General features: G+C 40.8%; 1 protein-coding gene across 4 annotated transcripts in view; it reads left to right on the top strand.

Moving 5' to 3' along the window:
• The window catches only part of RASAL2 (RAS protein activator like 2), a 161,972-nt gene that overhangs the window by 7,287 nt on the left and 134,134 nt on the right, over positions 1 to 20,551 (top strand). The window lies entirely within an intron of this gene.

Genomic DNA, 20,551 nt, shown 5'->3' with positions numbered 1-20,551 from the left:
GGATTACACGGTGGAGTATCAGGAGCTGGGAGGGGATTGTGTGCATTCAGTCCCAGCTTCCAAGGCGGTGTGGGAATGGAAATCAGTACTGTGGTGAGAGGAAAAGAAGTGTTGAGGAATCTGTGACTAAAAATGATCTCAGACTTAATCCCTCCCAGCATTAGGCTTTCACAGTAACAGTCCAAGAGATTCAGCAGAACCTCTTCACATTGGTCCTGTTCTCAGTCTGGATGGCATGAGAAGAGTGTGGGAAATTCCTTCAGGTAGACTGTAGCATTCAGTCTGAGAAAGCTTTCTTAACTCTGGTAGCAGGGAATTGAAGCAAAGTACTGGGAGGTACAGTATTGAAAAAGAGGAACATTCCTTGGGTTTTAACTTGAAATTTCCAACAAGGAGACAAAACTTCCTAGGAATAAGCATTTTGTGTCTATTGTATCCACGTAACATGACGTAAGAAATGTTGGATGCCCACTACCACCTTCTAGGGCTTCAGGAGAGGTTTTGGGTTTTTTTCTAGGGTTTCAGGAGATGTTTTGTGTTGGGAAAAGGAACAAACTTAAAGCAGCAGGGTCTCTGGGACAGGCACCGGATGGCAGTGAGCCAAATTGCACCAACAACAGCTTTTTGCTCTCCTGAGATGTTCCCCAGCTCTGGAATAGCAGTCCTCAGGGTTAGGCTGAGAAAGCTGGAAAGCCTGGAAATTTGTGACACATCCGCTTTTTGGGAGATCCCTCACAGAGGAACTCGAAGTTACTACATGGAATCCAACAGCGTAACTACATTTCTCTTCTTGGGATATGCATCATCCTTTGCTAGTAAGGGCTTGGAGGAAATATAGGTGGGTTTGGCACTTCTGGAGGGATTTCTGCTCCCCGTTTGATACTTGTATGACAGAGTTAAAAACCTGCTTGCTTTTTTCAGGATCTCATTACTTGAGTCAGTGGATTGGCTTGAGATAAGCGGAGGTAATTCACACCCTCATTTAGCTGACTCTTTAGTGCACTGATACTGGTCTCAACAAGATAGGGGACAGATGCTGCACTACTCAGCACAGTGTGTGCTATGAGGGTTCCAGGAAAATGTGTGCAAAGCAGCAGTGGCTGGGAGGGCTCAATGCAGTCCTTGAATCTCATTTGGAAATTAGGCGATTGCTTTGCTTCAGTTTTCTGTTCCATTTTGCCTTGACAAATGGTGACTGCTTTATTAACAATTCCATCAGGGTTAAAGGAGGAAGGATCAGTTTCACTGACTTGCACCATTCATTGCCTTGCTGTATGAGTGCATCCAAAGCATTAATGGCTTTATTTGAGAGGGCTGCTCTGAGCTGAGAAGGTGAGGAAATGAGGCACAAATAGGTCAGATAACTTGTCCAAGGACATACAAGAAACTTGGCAACAGAAGCCAGATCTCCTGAGACACCTACAGTGCTTTGCTTGCATGCCTAGGGTAGCACTGCTTTGTGTTTGGGGCGCCTCTAAGCCTTGCTGCTCAACTTGGAACCTCTGTAACTATTAATAATCCTCTCAAATACCCTATTACCTGCTAAATCTGTAGGTCAGCAAGGCAAGGTGCCCTCAGAGAGGGGGACTTCCACTCAGGTGATTACATCTGCTTGCTCCTTTTATTCCTTTTTTTTTCCTTACTACCCAAAAAGCCAAAGGTAAAGCTTTGTTGACCTTCAAAATGGAATACTCTTGTCTCATTACAGTGATAGCAGGCTGGACCACTGTTATGAAGGTGTTGGATAGCCAGCACTCATTAGCTTTTCATAATTTCTAAGCAGGCTGGGTGGTGCCTAAATCATTAATTTCAGGTAGGTAATCTTCACTACTGACTCAGGGGAAGCAAATACATCACAGATGAAACCTGGAAAACCATAGAACTATGGTTAAACCGCTTTGAGCTCCAGCATCTTTCCTGTGGCATTTGGGACCCCCTGCCAGTGGATAGCACAAGTTGGCTTTGCCAACACTTGACTGATCCACAGTAGTTTTCCATGTTAGGTGTTTTATCTTAGGAGTACAGTGCAGTGCAAACCCTAGGAAAGCAGGGGAGACAAAATGCTTCCTGAAAAGATGTTTGTTTACGTTATGAGGTTATACCTCAAGCTGTACAGACAAGCTGCTGCCTTCACTGCATTTCCTCCTTGCTTAAATATACTGGAACACGTACATCATGCACCAGAAACAAAATGTGCTCACACTTGCTAGGAAATCATTAGACTTCCTCATCAAATTATACTAAGTATTTCCTATTTAGAGGTATGTTTCTGTAATTACTTTCCATCTTTTTTTTTTTTTTTTTTTTTTAATTCAGCATGGTGGGTAGTTGATAGGTATCCTGGCAAATAGGAAGTCAGGAAAGAAACCAACATCCTTCTAAGCCAGGTTTGAGAAGATTTATCTTCTAAATGGTGATGGTTTATGGGGTCCCTTTCTCTCGTGCTCTCTGGCAGCACTTGCTTAGGATGTCAGTGAGGTGTGGGGTGATTAATTACCCTGTTGAATAGATTTCATGGGGTCCTTCCTTAACTCCTTCCATTAACTCAGGCCTTGCTCACTGAAGTTTTCAAATAGCCTCAACTCCCTAGAGATAATGAGTTTTATATCCCATATAGTGAAGTAGCAAAAAAAGTTTTATGGTCTTGCCATAAATATTTATGTCAGTTTGCTTCCACATACCCTTGGCTGGTGACTCCTCTGCTTAAATAAGCTCCTATAGCTGTTCATGTCCAATTCTATAAGTACTGTCAGAGCAGTGTGAACTGAGGCCATTTCTAATTCAACTCCTCATTTTTATGCCAGTGGTTGCTAATTTCTCAATTTATAGCCATTTAATCATTATAACCATTAAATCAAATTAGGAGGAAAGCCTCCTATTTTTTTTTCTTTTTTTTTTTGTCAGCCTAGACAAGCTTTACAGACAGAAGTTAAGCATTTTCTGCTCTAATTTCTTTTTTTTTTATTTTGAACTTACTAATAGGGAAGTCAGGAATGTGAAGTAAACAGCCTCTGTTTGCAGAAATGATGAATGTGCAGGATAAAAGGAAGGATGATAAGAAGGAAGCAAATATTTTTTTTTATTACAGACCAGTGCTGGAAATGGGGAATTTGCATGTTGTAAAAGTCAAAATACGTCTGAAACTTTGCTGGAAACAAATTGAGAGGAATGTAGTAATAATAGTTGAAAACCTAAGTGGTATGAAAGGGCATTAATCTTTGCAATTCTGGCACAACTTGCTTTCTGCTATTTTATTTTGTCAGAATACGTGGCTTTTTCTGTGTTAAAAAAACAGAAAAGAGTGAAAATATGAAAGTATCTGAAAATGCAGCATGGCTGGCAGTGATAAATATATGTTTGCTCTGAGAACAGCATTCACCTGAATCATCATGTCTCAAATTTATCTGGATCCAGACTTCAGCAGGGTGTTTGGCCAGTTAAATTGTACATTTTTGGTAATTTGGATTTAATGGCTCTCTTGGCACCTTTAACCTGCTGCTTATATATAATGATGCTATAATACTGGTCATCTCTAATTATTACATTTGTGAGGCAGTAAGCAATTATGAATTGTACATAAGCAACTAGAAGGAGGCTTTTTCTTTAGTCCTATATTTTGACTTACACATTTTTACAAAAACAGATTATAATCTTTCTTTATGAATAATTTGAAGAGCAATAGCTGTTAGTATCAAAAGGCAGTAACTTCTTTCTTTGCAGTGGTACAAATCTCTTCTCAGAATAGGTTGGAAAGCAGACAGCCTGGGACACAGCAAGTGCTCTGGTAGGAGTTAAGGTAGTTTGCCCTTTCAGCAGGTAGGTGTTCCTATAAAAAGGTGCCAAGAATTAAATCAACCTGCTTCTTCCGTGCTGAGAAAATACTTGCTCTGATTACAGGTTACATTTGCTTTGAAGTTTCACTTAATTCTGGGGAAGAAAAAAAAAGGTGAGAGTGGACTGCTGGGCCCTGGCTTTCTGTGTGTTCAGGCTGATTTTACAGCCATCTTTATGGGATCACCACAGTTTTCTGCTGGCCAGGCCATGAGATCTCTTGGCTGACATGTGTGAAACTGTAAAACATAACCACCACATCTGTTTGCAGATTAGTCTCTACCTGGATGGCTCTAAAAAAGCTTTGGGATGAATCTCAAATGAAAGCTGTGGTGACAAAGGGGTGTTGGGATGTTGATGCCCAACAACATAAATCTTTGCTGTCAAGACTGCTATTGTTGTTGATGGAGTTCAGAAGGGTTATCACGAGTTCAGTCTAAAAAGCATGCAATTAAGTTTAAAACTTAGAGTAGCTTTGCAGGAGACTTAGCAAAGCTGTAATGTATCACTTGGAGGGTAGTTAATCTGTTTCATCAGGTTACCAGCTGAGATGTTCTAGCTGTACTTTTGATTTCCATTTATAATAACCACCCAATTCTATAGCTGACACAGTATCCCTCCCTGTTTTGTTTCCAGACTTTATTGATGTGGCTTCTTGTGACCTACTTTCTCTGCTTTAAGGTTGCTTTTTTCATTCCCTTCCAAAAGGAAGTGCCTTCCATGAGAAATGCTGGAAGCTCACTAACCAGTTTTTAGTACTGGTAGATGAAAACTTGGACCAGCCTGAGTGGCCTTCTGCTTACACCCTGGGTGGATGATGTAATTGACTTTTGGGCGCTTTCCTTACTAAGTTCTGTTGCTGACCATTCTGAGACCCTGGAGCTGGGTGTTTGGAGAATTAGGGAAGGAAATGCCTGTGTTTCCTTGGAAATCTCATTACTCGTGATGGAACTGGCCAGACCTGTGACTTTTAGGGGCATTGTGTTGGCCTCTTGTGCTTGCAGGGGCCTGCAGTATGTCATGTGCTTATTACTTAAGCACTTGCACAGCTGGAGGAAGCAACGTCCCAGTTCTTATTCTGGGGTGTTCTTCATTTGTGTTGCTCCTAGTGGTGATTCAGTTTGAGGCTGAGCTATAGCTCTCTTCAATTAGTGGTGCCTTTGCTTTTTATCTTGGGCAGGAGGTGTGTGTTTACTTCTTTGTGGGGACACTTAAAAAAAAACCAGTTTGTGTGATGCAGATGTGCAGTTTTCTGCAGATATGTAACATTTAGCTAAGTCTTACGGGGGGATTAATACCTCATTGGAAAAAATAATTCACTCCTGTAATTTCACAAAGCTGATGTAGCATTTGTAATCACCATCTCATAAAACTGGCTGTTTTTTTTTCCCTGCTCCATTTCACTCTGGTCTCAAGTTGGTATAAACACTGGTTACCTAAAAGAAAAATCTTCTCCAGTCCTTTTTCTGGAACCTTGGTGGCTTTTTGGTTTTCAGCAAAGATTAGCCAGCTTTGTGTGTGTGTCGCTGTTATAAAATGAGCATGCTATTAACTACAGTTTTTGCTTGGAACAGCAATTCAAGCCATAAGGGAAATTGTTTTTATGAGTGTTGATGTCAAAGGAATTTCAGCAAAGGTGACATTCAGCTCCCATTGGGGTCTGGAGCTGAACTTGTCTTTGCTCATCTGGGGCTGGGTGCAGGGTGCCCTTAAGCCCCTTAGGAAAACCTTTACCAGAAGGTGAATGGAGAGCTTGAATTACAAGAGGTGTTCACCAGTGCTGCAGGTGTCAAGGTACTGGTGCAATGTTCTTGTAGCCCACTGCTGTGAGTCAGAATCCTCACTGCCTCCCTTGCTGCCTTGTGCCTAACCAGCTGGGGACTTGTGTGCTGGTATAAACATGAGGTAGAATTACGCTTGTAAATGTAGTGCTGGAAGAGCCTGGGGGCTAAAAATACAGCTGAAAGTAGCTGCAGTGGAGTAATTTGCCTCAAAAGGCAACCTCTAGCATTGTGCTGAGCGTTACCAGGGCTCTGAGGTTAAAGGAGCTCTGTGTGATTGGGGAGAAAATGCAGAATTCAGCAAGTGTAGGGGTGCCAGCTGGAGAGACCCAGTGGATTTCTGGGTACACCATCCATTTCTCCATGTCTCTTGCCAGCAGGATGCTGGGTGAAAGCGGGGTGGTGCTGTTTTTGTTGGAAGCAGGCTTGGTACAAGAGGCCATGCTGGTCCAGAGGCATGGCATGTGAAAGCTGTTAGTGGTTTGGAGCTTTTTAGGATGTTCTTTTTCTCTGGTTGAAATATCCAGCAAAGCGAGTGAAACATCGGCACCCATGAGGGATAGCTACTGAGTTGCATACCTTGGGGTTTTTTTAATCTTTCCCATTATCAGCATATAGGAAACAATGAATGCAAATCTATTCCCCAACACATGCAGATGTATTTGTTGCTTGGAATCTGAGCTGGGCAGGAGCTCTGAATTATCAGCATCTGTTTCCAGAGCTTTGACAATCTGCAATTTCCTTAATATTCTGATGAGCCACCATAGGTATTATTCCTCTGAGGTTTTTTCACTTTTTTTTTTCCTTGAAACTCATATTGCTGTTGGTTTAGGATTAAAAGAGATGTTGGCTGGCTCTGTGCTTTGCACAATTTTCCTGTGACAGCAGAAAGAGGGAGAGTGAATAGTACAATTCTTTTTCCTCCACAGTAGTACAAATGAAGCCTGAATTAGAAACAACTTTTAAAATTGAAGAGTTATATCCTGTTCATAATTGTGTCTCTCTAATACTATGACTACCAAAGCACATAAATTATTCATACAAGTAAGAAATCCTCACATTTTATTCTTGGGAAATCACAGCACTTCCAAGGAAACACTTTTCACCTCTAAAGACACTGAGCAACTCTGCTCTGGATTCTCTGGCAAGACTGTTATTCCAGTTACAGTTTATCTTTAGAAATAACTGCTGATACATTTTAAGACATGTGTCTTTTAAAATTAATCTTGCTTACCCAGATGGCAATTAGATTCATCTTAATGGTAATGTAAATCTAGAGTAGCGCTCCAGCCTAAGGGCTGGCCATTCTACTGTCCAGCTATTTCCAAATGATTTATTTAATTTTCCCTCTTGGTTTCTTTGCCTCACCCCTCAGCTTTACTCTTGCTTCTCATAGTACAGTGAGGGAAGAACAGCTGCACTTAGCAGCTCCAATAAATGACTTTATTAGAGTTAGAATTGTGTCTGCATTACACTAATACCAAAGGTCTTAGTTCATCTTGTAGCCTCTGAAAGAGATTGTCATCATTTCCACACTGCCTCCCTGCAGTGGGGGAAGACAGCTCTGACTCAGCCCCTGGATAAATGGGAAGACAGGGAACCGAGTGCTGCTGCCAGGCAATTTGTTCAGGCTTTGTCAGTGGCTAGAAATGTCTTACTCCCAACTTACTGTAACGTTGAGCATAACATGCAGAGGAAGAAGACCTGTTTTACAACAGCTCAGGAATAAGGATGAACTGCCTTTCTGTCAAAATGATATTAAAAAGTCCTTAAGCTTGAGGGTTTAATGTGGATATTTAGAGGACAGTACAAATGTTATCCTAGGACATAGCAAAACCAATGCTTCATCTGAAACCTGCAAATTCTTTGGCATTCCTTGCTGACAGAAAATAAAATCAAAAACCTTACTCTTTTCAGGTGTTCCAGTGAACAGGCTCATGAGTAGGGAGTTGCCTTCTTTTAGTTGGGAAGTAGCTCACATTTTGTATGGCAGGATGGAAATTCCTTGCTGCTTCTCGTGGTTCTCTGAACTTCAGAGCAGTGGAATGACATGGAAAACACAGCAGAGTTATGTGCAATCCCAGGGAAGCCATGCCTGCAGTGTCCTGGAGGTGGAACAGAGCAAGTCATAGAGGTCAAACTCAACTCCAAGGTCCATACGAAAGATCTGAAAGATGAGGTGTGGCCTAATGGTTCCTGGAGAGGCTCACAGACTCCCTTGCCTGGGAGGAGGTTTCCATTTGAAATGCTACCTCTGGGTTTCACTTTGAGGCTTCCCATCTTTTCTTATCTGCTGGACCGGTGTCAACTGCTACTTGTATTTGTCTGGTCTTTGCATCAGGAAAGTCTCTGCAGAGCACTGGAGGATCACCCCTGTGCCCAAGGGGCGTGACTCCCAAGGGTACTAGGAAAAAAACATTTCCTCTGCATTTTCTAATTTCTTGTATACTATCTGTAGTGTATTTTTCCAAATGAGTCTCTCTGCTACACCTGTCATGGCTCCTAAATAAAATTTAGAAGCGCAGCCCAGACAGAATATTAACACCATTCTCATTTATTTTGGGAAGAAAGGGTTAAAAAGGGAACAGGTTGCCTCAGTTGTCTTGAACTTGTTTAATGTCAGTACATGAAGTATCTCACTAGAACATTTCCACCTTTACTCTTAGTAAGTGACTGTTTTTTGTGTTTGGTACACATGAGGTATGAACTTCCATTCACACATCTTTGCCATAACTTCTTTGCTCTCACTCAAATACCAGTTGTTTCTTTTGAGTAACTTATATAGTGGCAAACAAAATGGATTAAAAAAAATGGGGTTTGATTCTTATCTTTCTGAAGGTGTGCCTTTGTCTTGAAGAGAAATCGTTATTTATAAACCAAATAATGTATTTTCAAATGCAGTGTGTGGTTTGGAGGTTTTTTTTAAACTGTTCTACTTTAAACTGTAATTCTGTGGGTGAAGTGCTAGAATAAAACCCAGCAGCAGCTTGATGCTGTGCACCCACTTGGAGGGTAAAGCAGAAAGAAAAATACCAGAGAAGCTGGGGAAAGGGGCAGCAGCCCTAAAAATCCAAACTCTTCCTAATCTGTCTCTTAATCAATTGTTACTTCACTCTCAGGAGTTCACAGGCAGTCTGAAAGCAGAGACCAAAGTTCTTCATGGGAGATTTGACAAATCCACCTGGCAGTGTCACCCGACAACTGATTTATCGTCTCTGACAAGTAGAAAATTGCTTTGACTTGTCTGTAGGACAAGTAAAATTTAGTAACAGTGACGGGATCTTTTAAAAATTGTCATGATCATGTAAATCCTGTTATCGCTAACTCAAGTTCTGAACTGTAAAATGACATTAACTTACTTAAAAAAAATTAAAAAGGTCTCATATGAACACATAACAGGACATTTTCCTCCCTCAGTTCATTTTTAAATCCTGCTGCTTTTCAAAGGCTGACACTTCTGTATTTCATCCCTATTTCTCTGGTAATAGAATATTGAAGATGTCTTCTAAAGAAAAACCCAGCATGTAGATATATCACGTCAAAAAATACAAAGGAAGAAAGTCTGCTTAATCTGATAAAGCATCAGTGTTTAGGCTATAAGCTCATTATGAGGCTTGTATAGTGGGAGCAGATTTTTTTCAAATTAATTTATATGATTACCATAATAAACATTTTAATAGCCTTTCTTTCCCTCATATCCTCAGCAACTGAATATTTTAGTAGGTTATCTGGTCTTTCACAGCAGCCTTTATCCCAATCAGCCATGCATGATCTGTTTACAAGAATGCTTATAGGTATTTCCACTATAATTTCGTGTTCCAGGTTATGCTGCTTCAGCAGCTTCTCTCACTGCATTTGGGGTGTTCCCAGAAAACACTCAGGGAGTTTTGAGAACTTTGAATTTCTAGTTTTATTTGGTAGTCAATGTAAAGCAGTCACATAGTATGCTATTTAAATCTTTCAACTGTCTGGAAAACAATTTGCTGTAGCAAACATCCAACACCTTGAACAACGAGGCTGGTGCTGCAGTGTTTGGTTTGGTATGTGTGCTATTTGCTGACAATAATAAGTAAAGCCTCGTGTTCTGCTCATGCTGTGACTGAAAGGTTGAGGGATCTAGAAAACAGGAGTAGAGCACTGTTAAATGGTAGAGATTTTTTGGGATTAGGGATCTGTGCAGAGCTGCCTGCTGCTGTAGGGTCCCAGCATAAGAAGGACAAGGACCTGTTGGAGTATCCAGAGAAGGCAGCAGGAGGATCAGGGGATTGGGACAGCTCTGCTGTGAGGAAAGGCTGAGAGAGTTGGGATTGTTCAGCCTGGAGACGGGAAGGCTTTGGGGTAACCTCATGGTGGCCTTTCAGTACCTGAAGGGAGCCCACAAGACAGATGGAGAGAGACCATTTGCAAGAGCATGGAGTGATAGGACAAGGAGAAATGGGCTCAAAATAAAAGAGGTTTAGATTAGATGTAAAAAAAAAAACCTTCCCTGTGAAGGTGGTGAGGCTCTGGCACAGAGAAGCTGTGGCTGCTCCATCCCTGGAAGTGTTCAAGACCAGACTGAATGGGGATTGGAGCAACCTGGGATATTTGAAGGTGTCCCTGCCCATGGCAAGGGGCTGTAAGTGGATAACCTTCAAGGTCCCTTCCAGCCCAAACCATTCTATTTTATAACTTAAGACTGCTGCCAGCCTCTTGAAGCTGGTGGAGTTTCAGGCTGTTGCACCACATAGGTTTGAGTCTTGCAGCTCAGCATTCTGATATTGCATTTCTTCACTCGCAGCAGCACCAGAAATATCAAAAAATGTCATACTGCTCTAGGCATGGTCACAACATACATACATCCTCTGGGATCCCTCATTTGCATCCAAGACCTGTCTTGGCTCAGTTTCTATGACAATCTCCTGTTCTGTGTGTTGTCCATGATTACTCCAAAGCTCCTGCTCCCCCAGTTTGTTTCCCATCAGTAGCTTTGAATATCTGTCCTCGTGCCTTGAGCATTTCTCCTGTGTCTCACACTCTCCCAGGCTCGTTGTCAGCAAGTAGAAGAATTGCAGCACACCAGTTAGGAGATCTGAAATCTGTGTATGGGAAGGCTAAGCAAGCATTTGAAATCAAAATAAAATCTCCCAGCAAAACAGTGGCATAATCAACAATTCTAGCGTGTAAAGCTGATTTTTTCTAACCTATTCCTTTTCTGCATATAGTTTCCCCTCTCCTCCCTTTTTTTGCTTGCCTCTGCTGTTTGGGCTTTGGGGGTGGGAGACCTGTTTTTAAAGATGCATTAAAGGCACTAGCTAAATTTACTGAGCTAAGAAAATGGCACAAAAATAATGTAATTATTGTCAAAACCTCCTATCAAAACCTCTGTAACAGAAATAAAGCATGGATAAAATGTATGACATTTCTGAAGTGATTACATCCTTTAGTACTGAGGAGAGACAGCAAAGTCTAGATATTGTTTGATTTTACTCTTTTTCTTCTTTGAAACTACCTGGTTGCTGGTAAGTGTCAGCATTATTGCTGTCTTGAGGCTTTTCCAGTGACAGCTGATTAAGAAATTGAATATTCTCAGAATTGCACTATTTTAAAAACAGGGGGTTGGGGATTGTGTGCAAATGAGGAAGTAAGCAAAGAGGCTTTGGAATTCCAGTCTGCTGCAGAGGAACAGATTCATTGCTGCAGGAAGAAATGGTTTCTAAGAAACTTCTGGAAAACAGGAGGAAGAAAACAGCAGTGCTTAAACCTGTGACCTGCTGCGCGCTTTTACAGTGTTTCAACATCAATGTGGATTAAAGTAGTAAAGATGGAAGATAGGAGTAAATGCACCTCTCATGATTAGACCAGAAGAAACAGGTTTTGCTGTAAAGATGAAATGCTCCTTGCATTTGTATTTTAAGCAATGTTTTGCTCTTTTAAAAGTGTTTGAGGAAGACAGAGATCAAGCAGGAGACATGATAATTACACGAAGCTCATTTACTTCTGACATGTCACACCAACCATTAAATCAGGAGATGTGATGAAAACAGGTTTAGAAGGTTGGTTGTTTTGCTAAGCCTGAGCTGTTCATTGTTTTTCCATTTTAGTTTAGTTGCAATTTTGTTATGTAAAATCAGTGAAGGCATAAATACATAAAAATAGGACGGCCTTTTAAACTTGCTATGTTTCTAGCAAGTGGTGTAGGAAACTGCTGCTGCCTGTTGACCCTGTCCCTCTGAACATCAATAACAATATGTTTATTTTTCCCCATCTCAAATGTTAAGTTGTTGATTTCAGTGGTTTTGACCTTCATTTCCTGTTGGAATGAGATTTTTTTTTTTTTCCTCCTTCTCCTTGGATTTGAAGGTTGACCATCAGGAAGCAATATTTTTTGCATATTTTAAGCTATATTCATTCCATGCTTTTTCTGTCCTTGGCTTCAACTTGTAGTATCTCGGCTTCTTCCTCATTTACTCCAAATACATAAAAAAAAAAAGGGCTGTCTTTCCTCCTGCAGGCTCTAAGCCTTTAGTAACACTGATATTAATATTATCAGCAGGCTAAAGTTCATAGGGTGATGCTGAAGTGAGAAATGGAGAGTGTAAAGGACATATTTTGTTATTGTACTCACTTTTCTCAAGCGGGAAAATAAAACTCCCTGTTAGGAGTTCAGCAAATCAAATCACCAGTGTTGGGGTTTGAAGGTACACAATTAGAAAACAGCTTGACAGTGGGATACAAATAAGCACAGCATCTGTCGTGCCTGAAAATGTATAGATGCTGTTCAGTGAACCTGGTCACCTAAATTTTACCCTAGTTTTACCTGTCCAATTAAACTTTTAAAGTAAATTTTGGCAACTGCCTTAAATAATATACATGTGATTGGTGTCTTTATTTTTGCCCTGCAGCCTTGTTAAGTCTGATCCTTCTTTCAGATAGCATCATTAAAATACTGGCTCATTAGAAAAATGCCAGGTTTTTAACATCATCTTAATGTAGCCCTGTGCATCTATTTTTTGTAGCAAGAGTGCATGCAAGCTTACCTTTTTTTCTTATACATTCTTTTGTTTCTCTTTCCGCCACTATATTAACAGCTGTGGTAGATGAACCAAGAGCAGGGACCCCCCTGTATTATGTTGTGACTTGACTTCAGTGGTGCCTTATCTGAAGCCTTGCCTGAGTAATGGCTCTGTCAGCCTTTGCTGGAGGGGATAAATTTGGCTTTCCTGGTCACAGTGTACTAGTCTGACTTTTCTGTTAACACCTTTGACTCTTTCTTTGCTGGCTCAAAAAAACCCCAACAGTTTAAGTAAGCTTAACCCTGACAGCTTAAGTAGCCAAGTTGGAGCTGGAGGTGCAGTATATTTTAATCCTGTCTTCATTTCAACAGTATTTTGATAACATGAGATGGAAAAGTTGAAGTTACTCTGTTCCTACTCTATTTGATATCAGTAAATTGCAGACACTGTATCACTGTAACTTTCTAAAGAAATTATTATTCAAATTTAACTTTGAATACTTTTTCCCTCTATTTCTTAAGCTTGTGATCTGAGAGATGGGAGTATTTTGTCTCCTACTTTCCCCCTTTTCTCCAAATTCTTACTTAGTGTTTCCAGACAAAGAAACAGGTATGTCCAAAATTTACATCATGTTTGTTTGCAGTGACCTGCCAGACTCTGTGAATGTTGCTTGGTATAACAGCTACCTAGGAATTTGGGTCCCCTCTTTTAGGGTGGACCCATTATCTCCAAACTGTTCTGACTCACTGACCATAAATAGTGTATTTGTGGAACATTCATCTTCATGAAGCAAATGCAGCTCTTCCAGATCCCACATTTCCCAGCACGAGGTTTTCTGTCACTCTAATTCCCTTATCATAACCACAGCAACTTCAGTTATCCCTGAATCCTGGCCCATCTGTCTCGGATTTACTAGAATAGTACCATGGTTTAAATAACATCGCCTCCGTTTGTGGAAGCAAACATTTATTCTTTTATCTGCAGGCAGAATTGATGAATATTACTGTTTGCAGGGATAAATGACATTTTATCATGGACTCATAGCAATATCTTACCTGGCTGCACCTGCTGCTGGAGACAAAGTACAGGGAAAAGTGACTCCAGGTGGACTTCCAGGCCCAGAGGAGACTGGAACCCTCTCTCAAAACTACTTTTTTATGTAATTTCAGCTGTCTGTTTGATCACAAGAATAAAATTCTAAATTTAAACATTGTCCCAGCTCCTTTTCCTGACCAGTCTCAAGGATTATTTTTCTCCCATGTTCTCCCATGCAGAACAGAGAATAACGTGCTGCAGCTTAGGGCACATGTGTTTGAGTGCTGTCCCTTTTTATTAGGCATCCTCGGTGAACCAAACCCACTGATTTTTTAGCCCTGGTATTTGTGCTGATTTCACAGATGGTGAAACTTTATTTTCCAATTTTACAAGCCGATTTTACAGATATTTTGGGGAAATCATCCTGCCGTGTAACTAGCATGAGTAAGCATCAAAACTTTTCCATCTCTTTCCAGTATCTTTTCTGCTGACGTTTTTTCTTGTTACAGTGCCTTTTGCAGTACTTTCATATCTATTTTATTCCTGGCTTGTAGCAACTGTGAGAAATCTTTAAAACAAGGACAGTTGTTAGTGTGTGTGGGTTTGAGAAATTACGAATTCACAGCTACTTGAATGTGCAATAAGAAAGAGCCTTCTTTTTCCAGCCTTAATGATTTGAGGATTCTTGGGGAGGGCAAGGAAGCATCAATCATTTCTACAGTGATTTCATGCTGGTGGATCCCTCTGCAGCCTGTGTTGGATCCTCTGGTGGGTTTATGACTGTAGGTCAGTGTTGGAAGGCAGTTTATGTACATACTCTGCTGTGTTTGAAAGCTTCAATAATTAGAGGCTTCTCATTTTCTCCTTGATATTTTACTGCTCTCACACTTGCTGATCCGAGGGGGAGGTTCCCCAAAGGCACAGCCAGTCCTGCTGGAAGGAAAGGGTCTACTAATCTGGTTTAGTGCTGGGCAAAGGGTGTTGTGAATTCCCTCCATTCATCGATTTGCCACTCCCAAACAAATGAGTAGTCTGCCCTCCTTTGGATCACCTGATTACTAGCCAAAGTTTAGGAATAGAAGGACAAAGTAGTATGTGTGCTGTCGAAGTAGCTTCTAAACGTTTGATTATAGGGTTAGAAAGAAAATATGACAAGAAAACGCAAGTACAGATTACACATGAGAGCAACATTCTTCACTGGCTGTTCTGGGAGCCTGGCAGCACACACTGCTGTTCCTCATGGGGCTCCATGGCCTTGGGATTTCTTCAGGCTTTCTTTATTCTCTTGCTAAAATCACTAAAATAAAACAGCCTAGTACCTGCACTCTGCCCAGGCTGGCCTTTGAGAGTTGGGTGTGAGCATGGGAGCAGCATAGTTTTTTTGAGCTGTGCTTTCAGCTGGGATAAAAAACAGGGTGAGAATCCTTTCTTAATTTTTCCACTTAATTTGCACATTATTCATACATCTCTTGGCTTGCAGCATTTTTGGATCTTCTGTATGTCTTTGACTTTCTCAGAGTTTGGGACTTTGGTTGTCCCCAGACCTTACGAGCTTCTACCTTCCCTCTCTCTGTGAGCACTGCATGAAGGCCAAGTGTCACACGTATGACAGGTTTGCCATTCCCTGCTTTTTTTTTTTTTCCCTTTAAGCTACCTTCCTTCCTTTCCCACCACTTCTTTTTAGCATTTTTAGCTGCTGCAATGTTTCTGCTATAATTAGCTCTGAGCATGACTGTTGTTATCTTTCCAGAGTTTAATTTTTAAAAGACGGTCTAGAGGAAGTAATGCTCCCTTGGCTGAAATCCTTTATTGTTTTAGCCAAGTGGCCAGATGGGTGATGGTTAACACAAACGGGCTTTTAAAAAAGGTTTCTGCCTGTCCTCTTCAGGTCCCCAGTCAGGATAAAGGACCTGATGTACAACTGAAACATTAGACATACACTCACCCCCACTGCATGTGCCCGTTTATTTTGATTTAGTCTGTATTTGAATAATTTGTCTATCTAGGTCAAAAGTGAAAATAAACTCAGGGTATTATATGCAAAACAAATCTGATTTTTGACTTGTTCCCTCCTGAAGAAGTGTTCTATGCAGGGTGTTGATTTTGCAGAGGTTGAGGCTCGAATGTATGGAGGGAAGAATTTTTCCTTGCTTTGAAACTTGTGCCAATTAAGGCTGAGCTGGTTAGGTGGTGGAAGCTCTGCACCCTTTTCCTTTTAGCATGTGAGTGAATTTTGTCTCCATATTTACTAGTGTGAAATAAAAAAAAAATTGAACAGGATACAGGAACAGTAACTTTGACTTCACCTTGCACCATCTTGCAAACAAATCAGCGGCTATCATCCTGCCCTTCCCAGAACTGGGTGTGGTGGCTGAAATAAAACATCTCACAAAGGGAACACAGCCCTATTGTTTCAGGGCAGCAGAAAGATGATTTCTGAAGGCTGAAGTGAGGGGTTTGGTAGTTATTTTTACTGTGGGTGTCCTTTTTTGTGGGTTTTATTTTTTCAAGTACGATATTTGTGCTGGTCTTGCCCCTTTGTCTCCAGTCTTTATTATTTTATTGATTACCTAAATAAATAAATTTTACAAGGAGCCTTCAGGGCCAATCTCTGTAATTTGAAACTTGGTTCAAATTATCTGCTCCAATTTAATAGATGAATTTCAGCGAGTGGTAGCTTAGCTTAGAAGTGTTCCTCTGCACCAAGGAGGGATTGCACAAAGGAGAATCTCCCTCAACAGTTGCCTCAATACTTGGCCTCAGAGAAATATCCTTACCCTTTTTCTTCTACCTCCTAATTGTTTCACACTCATGCTCATAGCTGTCTTGAATTTCATTTTTAGTTTACAAGCCAGGATTTTCCTTACTCATTTTATGAATGCAATGCTATGCAGGAGTCAGCCTTAAACCCATTCTAGATTTACTGCATAACTAGGAAACAGGAACAAGAAGGCCTCCTGCATAACTGGTATCATTTCTCTTGCTGAATAAACCTGTTCTTATGATTATTTCTTTACTGGCAGCAGTCCCAGAAGGCTTCTGACTGTTCTTGCACACCTGTGCCCTGTTTTGTGACTTTTGCCCATGGATGGGGTCTGAAGTATCTCTGGTGTAAGTGTGGTGTGTATGTTCCTCCTGGAGAGATGCTGGATACTGAACAAGATAGCTGGACTTGACCCAAAGATGAGTAGTGGAAAGCTTGAGAATTGTAATATGCAGGAAAAATGCCTAATAGACTGTAAGAGAGTCCCTGGGATCTTGGAGTGTGAGTCTCCCAAAGAACCCAGGGTGGTGGTGCAGCATAACTGAAGATAAAGAGAAAACCACAAGGTCATAAAAGTGTGGTTTATGGTGGCGACTTCTTGTGCCAAGTAACTGCGTGTGGAGACTGTTGTTGGCAGGAACATAAGGAGTGATCTTTATATTTATGATATTATTTACTCCAAACACTAATTGGCACTGAGTGTACTAGAATGGAAGTGATTTTAGGATGGGGTTTCCACCTGAAAACAGAAAGGCAGAAGGAAGCAGGAGCTTCTTCCTTTGCAAGCACCTGCTGCCATGGGGCATTGAGGTGTCTGAGCACAGCCCCAAGTTGACATTTCAGCAGGTCTCTTACTGATGAAGTAACACTTGACGGTGTATAGCAATGTTTTTCTTTCAACTTTTGTTTTCATTTACAATCAGCATTGCTCAATTAGAAGTTTTCCCTTTAAGATCTGCTGTTATGCCTTTTATATCTGATCTTCCAAACATATTCTTGTGTGCCTTTTCCATCTCCTCTGTTTTCTGTTGAAGAAAACCTCATAAAAATGGCTGATTAAAAATTATAATTCAAGTATCCTGCTTTACTACAGACTTGATGATTAAAATTTTAGAACATGAACATCTTGTAAGAGCGATCATTTCAGTTTGCTTACTGTGGTGGACTAATGTTTGATCCTTCAGTCACATTTGGAAATATAAAATTACAAACTTTAAAAACTTCCTCTCTATTTCAGACTGAAGGCTTAGACTGCATAAAATCCAAGTAGGATAGAGCAACATGTGCTAGTCAAATGAGCAAAATATTTGACATCCTTCAGCTCTGGTAACAAAAGGACCATAGTCTGTGGAATCCCTGATGCCAGCTGTGTTGAAAGTTGCTGACTTGGCCTGTGGCTGTTCCCTGCTCATACAGAATTACACTTTCACAGACACAATCCAAGCTGTGTGCAGTTTTCTTTTTTTTTTTTTTTTTTTTTCTGAAGAAAAAACAAACATATGCTCGAATATAAGCAGAGAAGTATGTCAAAGATGCAAAATAAAAGGCAGGCAACAAAGCATGTTTATTTACAAGAGTGTCTTTGTAATTTTGGATTGTGACGAGGGTTTGCCACACCTTAATTTCATTATCCCCTTTTCCTTTAATTCATCTTCAGAAGTACTGCAGCTTTGCCTAATTCCTTGAAGAGGAATGTAATAAAATGATAGTATTTCTAAGGAATGCAGCATTACATCTGACTGGGCAGCCTTCCTTGTGTTTGCTCTTTGACTTTTTGGGCTCTGCTACGTGCAAATAATCCTCCTCTTTTAAAGGGCTTTTCCTGTGTGTTGCATATAATACAGATTGAAAAAAAAAAAAAAAAGAAAAAGCAGCTTCTGCTCTGTGCTTTCTCCCTGTTGTAATGGGGAAAGGTGAGTGATGAAGAAACATTTCCTTTTTTCTAACCATGGTTAAAAAGCCAGAACAATCTTTAACAAGTCTAGGATGCAAGTAGGGCTGCTTTTTGTGAAGAAGAGTATGTTGTGCTATGGAGGGAGGGTTTGAACAGGGCTGAGAGCCATGCATGGATTTGATGATATTTTAGTGGCTACTTGCAAAAAGAAGGAACTGTGATGTTGTTTAGTAAATTAAAGTATTTCCCCAAATGTTTTCTGTTCTACAGAATCATGGTCTTTGTGTAGGACTATGATAAAATGGAAGTAATCTGAAGTTGTAGAAAACATGCACATATTATATGTGATTAATTTTGGTAAGCTTGACCTGTGAAAGTAAATACCTGTTTTACAGTGTTGTTTACACAAGCAAGCAGTCAGGAGCACATGTTTCTTTGAAAGATGACTCTTTTGGCTGCAGCACAATTTTATTGGGGGCTCTTGGGATGAATTTGCTCTGCAAAATGCATTGTACTCTGGTAGTTATTCTCTCTCTGAAGGAGGATGGCTGGTAGGGTTGAGTGTCAAAGAGCTGAATATTTCCCTGATACATCTTTCTTACACAGGAGAAGCTCCCTTCTGAAGTCAAAATCATTTTCCTAACAATAAAACTGTTAGGAAGTGCAGTGCTGTGATTTTCTCTCTGCTAATACAGCTGGGAAACCCTTCGGTTTAGAGGCAAGCTGAGAATTTCTATTGCTAATCTGCTATATTAAGGCAAATTAGAGTTAACTGATGTGTTTCTAAATGTGGCCTGTGTGAAATGAAGTTCCTTGCAGCATAATGGTTTTTTTCTTCCTTTTTTTTTTTTAATAGCGCAATTTATTATTCCATAAGTAGGTAATTCCTCTATGCTGATAACCGCACGTCTGGTCTTCCCTTCTGCTGTTGCAGTTCCCTTGGAGCAGCAGAGTGGCTTTCACAGTGCCAGTGATGGAGTTGTAGCCCCTTGAGGGGCTGTATTTAGACTGGCTGCTAACAGATCAGCTCCTTCATGTAATTACCGAGCTCTGACAGAGCAGCTCAGTGCACATTATTACTTTCCATTTGCTCTCTGAGTCGCAGGATAGCCCTTCCTGCTTGGTGAGGATTTTGTGCCTTTAAAAAATGAAGGAATCATTTTGTAGCTCCCAGCAGACCTCTCAATAAACATCAGCAAGTTCTGCTTATCCGTGACATAGTACCAAAATATTTGCCTGTCTGATTGTGCGTCATGACTTTGCTGGCTTGAAATGACACCTTTTGGAAGTGCCTTTCCTGCTGGGCTGCTTGGTCTTTGGAGTGACAACTTCCACCTGTGTCAGTCATGGAATTCACCGCTGTGAAGAATCCTAACTTCCGTGGTGAAGGATCCTCAGTGAAGCCATACCTGGCTTTGCAGCACCTCTGTTCCCTTGACTGCAGGGAATCCTGGAAGGTGTTGGAGACAGGATTTTTTCCTGAGGCTCTTCTGTTGATTTTAGTTGTGTTTCATTATGGAGCGGGCTGAATGAGGTGGTGCAGAGACAGGGAGAAAGGCTTTGTGGTTTTTATTAGCAACAACTGTGCAAGCAAACTTAATTTGGCATTCTGAAGCCCGCTGGTGGTGTTCCAACTTTACCCCTCAGCTGTTGCTCACTGCATTGCAGAGGCCTCTGTAATCTAGCAATTTCTCATTGTCTCCAGCCCCTGCCATTTATAAATGGGGACTCGGGTTGCACAGCAGATTAAGTGAGCATTCCCTTTTATTTTTAATTTTAATGCATGCGTTTCCTCGAGTCATAGGAAAAATACACCTGGCACTCACTAGCTGGGGGATGTGTGCTTATTAGATGAGGTGGAAAATACCTGTATGATCTTGTCCCCTGTGGTTTTATAGGAAAGAAGCAATAATATGCACTTTGATTATGATACTTCCTATATTTCATCTTTTCTTCCACTCCCAAAACAACCAGTCTAGCTTATTATTTCTCTTTTTCCTCCTCTCTCATTTCCTTCTTCTGTAGTTCATGGTATTTCTTATCCTGTCTCTTTTGTCTGTATGCTTCCCTTCCTTACTGCTGCCTCACTTGCATCAATAGTGCCAACTTGCTCATTTCTAGATTAAAATCCTTATCCTTTTGAGAGGGATGTTTTTTAGCCTCTCTTTTATCTTCTTGCTTTTTCAAGTTGTAGGAGAATTAGAAAGGTTTGCAGGAGCTGCCCCAAAGAGGCCAAGCCTTCTATTCTCTC

This window comes from Taeniopygia guttata, chromosome 8 (assembly GCF_048771995.1).
Source record: "Taeniopygia guttata chromosome 8, bTaeGut7.mat, whole genome shotgun sequence".
NCBI lineage: Eukaryota > Metazoa > Chordata > Aves > Passeriformes > Estrildidae > Taeniopygia > Taeniopygia guttata.
The sequence above is the reverse complement of the archived record's forward strand: the minus strand, read 5'-3'. Positions and strand labels throughout refer to the sequence as shown.